Below are 10,106 nucleotides of genomic sequence, written 5' to 3'. Positions count from 1 at the left end.
TCCGTCCTGAAGATTCTGCGCATAACTCTCAGAGTCGTGCGCAACATGTTGCACGCAAACAAACTAAGTTGCGCGGATTGGTGCAGCGCAACATGTAATGTTGCACTCGCAAAAAGATCTCGTATTTCTCAAAGATTCAGGATAAGATCTTCCTATAGTGTCGCACAATTTCCGAACTTGCATAACAATGGCAGGCGCAACTGAAGATATTATTGGCAATGCCTCGTGCGACTTTCAATCCTGTGCAAGCCCTCTATTGTTGCATCAATTAATTAACCCTAACCTAGTCATTAGCTTATAAATAGGGGTCAATTAACAACCTAATGATGAGGAAAAAATTAGAGAATTTATGTACAAAGAGTAGCTTGAATATTATGGACTATTATTGGGACTTTTAGACTTTTGTACTTAAACACTTTAACCCAAAATCAATAATCATAACGTGTTGGAGGTTCCATCACTAATCTAGTCCTAATACATGTTTAGATATGTAATGGGCCTAATTTAAAGAGCGGACTTGGTTTGTTTAGATTGTTTGACATGGTTTGAGCTCACATAGATGGCTATAATTTGAAATAGGTTTTGAACATTTAGAAGTCCATAATTGTTCTAAGCTTGATCTGTAAGGCGTCAATCAAAGCGCGCCTACTTAAGCATGTTGTGAATAATGCTTCACTATCATAGGAAGTGGGATTTGACATTGTACGATAAGGGACAAAAAGTAGGGAGCCGCCAACAAGTTTTTAAAGGAACTTGTAAATCGTTTTGGTCATTAAAGACAACCATGAAAAGAGATCAAACGAAATGCAACAACAATCTGATCTGTGAGGGTTACACTCCATTCGTAATCCATGAGATTACTAACTCCATATGGTTACGAACCACAAATGAAGGATCGGGGATGATGTTACTAAGTTGAGTCATGGAAGTCAACTTCGCATGTATTGGCCTCTACACGATTCTTAAAGTGAAAAGTATTACCTGTGATCTCAAAGGGATACAAACAAAGATTCAATTTGTTCCCAACTAAATTACGCTAAATTGGCTGAATATTAATGCACACATAATTCTAAATATTTGTGATCATTTTGATTAACAATAAGATTAAAAATACCTAAACCGGTTGTTCAAATTATCTTATTAGTTGTGATTTTCAATTACATGTTCCCATTAAGCATGCGAAAGGTGATAAACAATACGATAGAATACACAATAATATTGGAAGCAATTTAACCATAACATAACGATTAATATATCAAAATTATAATAGCATATCGTTAGTAATATAATAAAGAGCATGATGTCCTACTTTGACTGCATTTGTTTGCAACAATAAAATTAATTAATGGAATGCATTTGTATCATTTGTCATATATTCATCTACTCGATCGTTTCTTTAAGCAGTGTAACTTGTTTTACTTTCTTTGGGAAATCTTGTTGGGTTTTACGGTGTGCGAACATCGCGCGGAACCAAAACCCGCCCAAGGACCACATGCATAAATTAAAGCGACTAAACTAAAACATGCATATAATTAATAAAACAATAAACACATAATAGAGAGAGATAGAGAGAAAGAGAAAGAGAGAGAGAGAGAGAGAGAGAGAGAGAGAGAGGAGGGAAAACACGTTCATACCCTTGAGGCGTGTTTTCCACCTAGCACGAACACGAACCCACAAACGGAGCTAGAGTCTCAGATGCGACTCCTCCAACGAGCTCCACCCGCGCGCCCAAACTTTGGTCAATATTACCGGCTAGGGTAATATTAACACTATTAACAAGAGGATGTCTTTATAAGGTTTTCTCAATGGAGATGCCTTTTATAGAGTTCAACTCTTGCAAATAATTCCCAAGGCATACTTGGGTATTTATAAGCATGGCATTTGATCTCCCACAATAATCTTTCTATGTGGGAGATGTGGTAAAGTGAGAAAAGCTAGTATTTAATTTAATTCTAAATTAAATTAAATAGCTAGAAAAAATATTCAAGCAACACTTGTCCAACAATTAGAAGGGTTAGGTGAGGACCACAATTCACTCCTTGATCCCCAAGCAAAACCTCCACCAATCACAAGCACTTATGACCGGTTAAGGCTTGGGCAACAAGGCTTGCCAAGGTGGTAGCCTTATGCCTCGGTTGGGCTTACTAGTCGCAACAAGCCATGCGAGCATTTGCTCACTGCTGACTAGTGGGCTGGGCCGGTACGCGTGAGCAAGCAAGCTTGCTGCTAGCTACTGCGCTGCTGTGTTACTACTGCTAGTGTGAGCTCGCTAGCGGGCTTGTGCTAGCAACGCTGCCAGCCCTGCAAGCATGCTCACACAGCATGCCCCGCATGGCAAGCATGCTTGGCAGGCAACAAGGCCAAGCGAAGGTCCAGCACCCCATGAGCCTTGCCCTCACATGGCTAGCGCTTTGCTAGACCATTGAGAGGCTATGGCTAGGGGTTTTGACTAGTGACGTGTTGTTTGACTTATTTGTTCGACTCGTTGATTCTTCGAATCGACTCGACATTCGACGCTCGGCTTCGATGCTCTAAGCTCGGAATCCGACGTCGGAATACGTATCCTCTTGTTTGACGTATTAAGAAATTCGGCTTAATTCGTCGACTTAGTTCGGTTGTACGCTTGGGTGAACCCGTTAGGTTCAATGAAAGGAAAGCTGTGAGATTAATTAATCTCAATGATCAGAGATGGCCTCTAGCCCGACTGTCCGATCACTTGACTTCACTGAATAATTAACTCTGTAATTAGTTCTGCACCCTCTATCGGAATAATACAGTTGTTCGAAGGACACCATTTCTTTCAAATCTTCCTTATTGTTTGTTTTTTTTTACGTTAGAAAGGTTATCAATCTTTGAAACCGGTAACTCAAGGGGTAGCCCCCTAATACTCTAGAAAAAGATAGGGTATTTGCCTTGTTGGCAAAGAACAATATCTACCTCAACAAGTTTTTTGGCGACCACAGTGGTAGATTACTAAACTAAATCTATTTAACTCCATTAATTGGATGTTTTTTCTTATGGCTCCTAAGCGTTCAACACGTAAAGGGAATACTCAAGAAGATGTTAATTCAAACTCAATCCTGAGACCATTTTAGAGGATCAGCAAGATCTAGAAAATCAACTACCAATTGAACATATGGCACACTCTTCTAAACAATTTGAGCCTCACACTCAAAGGCAAGACGAGTTAATTTTAGATGGAGCGGAAGGCTGTTCTCCCACCAAAACTTACTCAATACAACATACACGAAATACGTGGACATTGTAAAGGGTCTAATGGAAGATTTAAAATAAAATAATAGAGAGCAGTTTGATAACTGCTATCGTGTCATGGTAGAAGAAATTACGAAAGTGGTAACTGTCGAGTTAAGAAATTTTGACTCTAATACCAGACAAGTGGATAGGATTATTCTAGATAGTAATGAAACTATGAACGCAACTAACGTGGCTTTATCAAAAAGTGTAGCAATCGAAGTAGTTACAAGGCTTGAACCTTTAGTGGAAAAACATAACTAACTAAATGAGAAGTTGATGAATGTTCTAACTGCTTTAGGTAGTGGGATTACTGAAGTAAATCAAAGGGAGAATATCCCTTTGGGATACCCTAGAGTAGAAAATATGACTAGATCTCATGCAAATTTGCCCCCTCTGTCGGTTCCAAGATGTATCCCTCCTATTGGTTCTGATGAGGGGTATCGGGGTTAAGGGAGAGTTAATGGTTTAAGGCCAAGTTATGAGTCAGGCTATAACCATAATGGTCAGGGTCCATCTTCCTCATCTTTGCCCTCACTTGTTACTGCACACCCATTAACCTCTTCAATGAGAATATATCTCTTATGGGAGCAGATATTATTGTCAGTTATGCCAACAATGGTATTTAAAACCTTCCAGATACATGCTATACACAAGTTGCTGCATCTGCACAAAGGGTGCTTGTAGACACCTGATTGTGTCTCCCCACAAACGAAACTCAGTGATGAGTACCTTTCATGTCTTTGATTAACGAGTTCGGTAAAGAGTTGAAGAGTCTTGCGAAGTTTCCTTAAGCCTTGACCATATTCTAACCTTTCCTAAATTGTTTTAATCCAAAATAATCCATTTCGTGTCTTTTGATCCAAAATCATCCTTCGTGTCTTTTATCAAAAATCATCCATTTCGTGTCTTCTAATCTAAAATCATTCATTCGTATCTTTTAACCCAAAATCATTCATTTCGTGTCCTTAGAAATCATTCATTTCGTGTCCAAGTCATAAAAATGTCCAAACCTGATTATTTTGGTCCATGATCCCAGTCCAATTATTGTTTAAATGGGGCTTGAAAAGAGATTTCCAACAATATATTATAAGCCTAAATCAGACTTAAAACGAGTAAGTTATGGCCAAAATACTAAACCGAGCCTAAAACGAGCCAAGGTCTACCTTAGCTATGACCCAATTGTTGTGTGGAGTCCAAGTATCTTATTTAGGCCCCATATGATCATATTCCTAATCCTAAACCAATTAGGACTCTGTTAGAAGTCTCTAGAAGATTCTAATTTATCTTTTAAAGATTAAAGAGTTTGAAATCAAATAAAACTTCTCTTTTTGATACTCGTCATTCTCAGACGATATATCTCATGACACAAGGCGGCATCGCCACTGTGCTCCGGGAGTGAATCCAATGCTAGACGCATGGCCTCCCAATTAGCCTCTTCATCATAGAGCATGATTCAAAGTGTTGGCTCATAAAGTTCAATAGGCAGGATGGCTTCAGTGCCGTAGGTCATGAGAAATGGGGTTTCACCGGTTTCCCTTTTTTCAGTTGTTCTGATGGCCCATAAGACATGAGGCAACTCATCTTCCCATAGACCGCCAGCCCTTTCAATTTTCCTCTTAATGCCGTCTGAGATGAGCTTGTTGAAGGCTTCAACTTGGCCGTTTACTTGGGGACGACCGACTGATGCAAAACAATGTGAGATTCCTTGATCTCCCAACCAACTCTTGAGGGTAGGCGTTTCAAATTGAGGGCCATTGTCAAAGACCATAGACATAGGTACCCCAAACTGGGTGATGATGTTTCTCTAGATGAAAGAGATGACATCCTTTGTCTTGATGCCCTTGACCGCCTCTACTTCAACCCATTTGGTGAAGTGATCTACAGCCACCAAGATATACCTCCGCCCGCCTGTAGCAGGCGTATATGGACCCAAGATGTCCATGCCCCAATTTGCAAATGGAACCGGGCTATAGATAGCCGTCAAATCAGTAGTCGGACGCTGTATGAGTCGGCTAAATATTTGACACTTATCGCACTTCACCATTTCTATGGCGTTTGCCTCAAGAGTGGGCCGAAAGTAGCCTTGCCGCCTGGCCCTTTTTGCTAGGGTTTTGCCGCCTATATGTGATGCACAAAAGCCCGAGTGCAGATCCTCTAGAACCCCTTTTCCCCTTTCAGGGGTAACACATTTTAGCAACGGCTGGAGGTAACCCTTCTTGAAGAGTTCCCCCTTGTAGATCTCAAAACTTGTGGCTCACTTCTTCAATGTAGCCGCTTCTGAAGGGGCATCCGGCAAGGTGTCGTCTGCCAAGTAAGCCCGGATGGCATCCATCCAGGTAGAGCTTCGGTTAAGAATTCCAACGGGATCATGTTCAATGCTTCTTTTTTCCATAACTTCCCAAAAGACTGACCTAGTCGCATCACAAGAGGCGGATGATGCTAACTTAGACAGTGCATCTGCATGGTTATTTTCTGACCTGGGCACCTGACTTAGATGGAATTCGTCAAGTGTCCCGGCCTCGTCCTTGACCGCATGCAAAAATTTGATCATAGCCGGATGGATGGCCTCGTAGTCACCATGGTATTGGTTAACGATCAACTGAGAATCTGAGCAGGCGTCAACTTTTCTTGCCCCTGCCGCATTACACATGTGGATACCAGCTAGCAGGGCCTAATACTCCACCTCATTATTCGAGGCTTGGAACTTGAACCGTAGTGCATATTCATATTGATCCCCTTCCGGAGATTTGCAAATTACGCCTGCACCACAACCGTTCATAGTAGAGCTCCCTTCTACATATACCTTTCAGACCTGATCAACATTGTGCGGCTGTTTCGGCCTTGTCATTTCCACAATGAAGTCGAACGCTAGACCCTTCACTGCCTTTCTTGGTTCGAAGGTGATTTCTTGACTTTGCATTTCAATAGCCCACTTGAGCATTCTACCGGATGAATCCAAGGTTGTTATTGGCCGCTTGAGGGGTTGGTCTGTGTAGACCACCACCGGATGCGTCAACTTCTTGATTGCCATGAACAAGGCGAGGCTAAATTTTTCAACCAAGGGGTACCGCAGCTCAGCATTTCGAAGAACTTGGCTAATGAAATAGACCGGGATATGAATGTCGTCTCTCTCAGCTAGGAGAACGGCACTAAGGGCATGATCTAAGACGGCCAAATACATATAGAGAACCTCTCCTGCTAGAGGGCTGACCAGCCGTGGCAATGAGTGAAGGTGCTCTTTCAATTTCTGGAATGCTGCCTCATCATTTTCTCCCCATTCGAATCTAGTCTTCTTTTTGATTGCCTGGAAGAAGTAGAGGCACTTGTCGCCTAATCGGTTGAGGAATCTCCCCATAGCCGCCAGACAACCGTTAAGTTTTTGGACTTCCTTGACAGTGCAGGGTGACTTCATGTCTATTACCGCCTGTACCTTTTCCGGGTTGGCCTCTATCCCCCTTTGATCAATAAAAAATCTAAGAAACTTCCCAGACTCAACACCAAAGACACACTTTTTGGGATTAAGCATGACCTTATGCCGCCTTAGGGTAATGAAGGTTTCTCGGAGGTCGGCAAGGTGATCCGTCTATAGCATAGATTTGACTATCATGTCATCAATGTACGCCTCTACATTCCTCCCAATTTGATTAATGAAGACTGTATTAATCATTCGCTGGAAGGTAGCAGACGCATTTTTCAGCCCCAACGGCATCACCGTATAACAGAATAACCCTTGATCAGTGACGAATGCCGTCTTCTCTTGATCTTTTTTCCACAAGGGTATCTGATGGTAGCCTGTATAGGCGTCCATGAAGCTCATCAAGGCATGACCGGCTAGAGAGTCGACCAGACTGTCGATCTTTGGAAGCGGATAGCTATCCTTTGGACATGCCTTGTTCAGATCTATGTAATCAACAAACATCCGTCAGGTACCATTCGGCTTTTTAACAAGGATAACGTTTGCTACCCAATCCGGGTAGTAACATTGCCGAATGAACCCAGCTTCCAGCAACTTCTTGACCTCGGCGGCTGCCACATGAGATCTTTCCTCGCTGTGGTTCCTCTTCTTTTGCCTAGCCGGCTTCTTTTTTGGATCTACGGCGAGTTTGTGGACAACAAGATCCGGGCTGACGCCTGACATCTCTTCCACTTCAACGACAAAAATGTCTTTGAATTCCTTCAGCAGTTGGTGCAAATCTGCACCCAACTTGGCAAAAGCAACCGTCCTCATTTTTACGGTTCGTTCCGCACGGCTGCCATCTAGAACAATGTCAATATTTTCACCAGCTAGCTAGGGACGGAGATCATCTGACTGTTCCCCAATCAGTGATTGCTATTGCTTCTCTTTTTTGACAGCCACCAAGTGGTCCGCCTTTCTCTTTTTGCCGGCTGCTTTGGGAGCAGGCGTGGCTTCCTTGAAGTCATCAAGGTCAATGGGCTCATCGCCTTGGCCGGCTGCGGCCACAGCAGGCTTGACGTCTGAGAGATAACACTCCCTTGCCATCTTCTGATCCCCATTCAGGGAACCCACTGACCCATCATCCCTCTCAAATTTGATCAGCATGAGGGATGGGATGATGACTGCCTTGGACTCGTTGAGGGTCGGACGACTCAAAATTAGATTATTGGTAGTTAATTCCTCGACCACCAAGAACTTGAAGACCATGTGCCGTCCCTCCCTCTTTTCTCCTAGCCGGATGGGTAGGTCAATCCTCCCCACCGGATGCACTACCCCTCCCCCAAAACCAACTAAGGGGTGAGAGAATTCGTGCATGTTGCTAGGCTTGTACTTGAGCTTCGCCAAGCACCGATAGCTTATAAGGTCAGACGAGCTCCCGGTATCAATAAGGATCCGACCCACTAGTTGGTTGGAAACCTTGCATTCGATGACTAGAGGGTCATCATGAGGCCGCCTGACCTTGTCCCGGTCATTCTCAGAGATGATGACCTCAGGGAAGGTGTCTTTTGATGCCTTGCCCTCATCCACTGGACCTCCAGCTTTCTGATGTTGTCCTTGGTACCCCGGATGGTAGGACCTCCTCCTGCGAAGCCGCCTGCTATAGTAAAGATGTGCTCTTCATCAGTGTCAGAGCTTATAGCAAGGTTGTTAGGCTTCTTGGACGGTTGTCCATTGTTTGTTTTGGGGTTACCCTTGGACTTCAGCATATGGGACTTCAAAGCCCCCTCATCAGCCAGACGGTCCAGTAACCGCCTGAGGTTATAGCAGCCATTGGTGTCATGGCTTATATCCTCATGGAAGTGACAATGCTTGCTCTTGTCCCGGATTTTGATGGGACTTTTCATTGCTGACGATTTTTCAATGGTCGACCGTTCTTTGATCTTCATGAGGATGGAGGAGCAGTCCTTGTTGAACTCATACTTGGGGACATACGGCTTCAACTCTCTCTTTTTCTTCTGGGACGGCTAACCAGAATGGTCCGCCACCCAGACTTCTTTTCTTTTCTTGTTCTCTTCTTTTTTAACCGGCTGAGCAGACCGACTTTCTTTTTTGTCGGACTTTTTAGGGTTCGACGGCTGCTTGATGGCATAATGCTACGTCGCCTGTATGTAGGCTTCGGCTTCCATCAATGCCTCTTGGAGGGTAACAACCCTCTTCCTGACCAGGTCAAACTTAAAGGTCGACCCGTCCTTCAGACCCTTGAAGAAGTCTGTGTAGGCAACTTCGTCAGACAACCCTTGAATCTGAATTCTCATCAGATTGAACCGCCTGATATAGGACCTTAGTCCTTCTCTATCTCCCTGCTGAATAGCCCCCAAGTCGAGACTTGTCTTTTTGGCAGGGATGTTCATAGAGAAGTTGGACGCGAACAGGTATGCAAGCGTGTTGAAGTTGTTGATGCACCCGCCTTGCAGATTGCCAAACCGTCGTTGGGCTATGCCCTTTAATGTCGCCGGGAAGCATCGGCACTAGGCGGCGTCATCTAACCCCTGTAAGTACTTGAGGTTGGTGTAAGCCATTAGGTTGTCTTCCGGGTTGGTGGTACCGTCATAGGTACCAACCAATACATTCTTAACCTTTGCCGGCTAAGCCGCCTCGGTTATCTCCCTGGAGAACGCCTACGACTATTCCCCAAGGTTTTAGCAGCAGGAGCTGCTAGTCCATGGGCTGGACATGTTGTGCCGACTGACCCCCAAAGAGGGCCGGCTGCATGTATGGGGATCCATACGGCATGTATGGCTGTTGGGACACATACGGAGCCGGTTTGATAATCCGAGGACCAGTGCGTGCGGACATGCTGCGTAACTAACTCTCTCGGTTTGTTTCCGAATACTTCATTGAAACATTTTGGAAACTGTCAGGGTATGTCAACGTTGAGGCCGACTTAGACAATTGCTGACTTCACTTCTGCTGGATTTACATCCGGGCATCTGAGTAAGTCCTTTTTGACCCATCCGGCTGAACTTGCCGGATGACCTTCCTTTGCCCTGATTCAGGGAAACGAAGTTTGGACAGGTCATTCATGGGCCCGTCCGCCTCCTTTGGTTTAGGGTGTGGAGTAGGCACACGATCTTTCACATGCTTCTTCCCGGAGGAAGAAGGCTTCTTAGCCGACTAACCCTTGTTGGTGCCAGTTGACTTGTTTATCAGGTCCTTGATCTCCCCTTTGAAACTGGTCATGAATTTCATGAGTTCGTCTCTAGTTACGGGGGCAGCACCCTCCGCCGCCTGGGGTCGCCCAGCCGGCTTGACGGTTGGGCTGCTAGGACTAGCTTTGTCTTTGCCCCGTTCCCTTGTTTCCTTGGAACAGGTGCGCCTCGTTCTGAATGACCTGTCTAGGGCCACATAGGTGTCGAATTCAAAGTCGTCACCACTATCTTGGTCCGTGTGGACC

The sequence above is a fragment of the Chenopodium quinoa genome, unplaced genomic scaffold (genome assembly GCF_001683475.1).
Source record: "Chenopodium quinoa cultivar QQ74 unplaced genomic scaffold, ASM168347v1, whole genome shotgun sequence".
NCBI lineage: Eukaryota > Viridiplantae > Streptophyta > Magnoliopsida > Caryophyllales > Amaranthaceae > Chenopodium > Chenopodium quinoa.
This window is presented reverse-complemented; position numbering follows the sequence as displayed.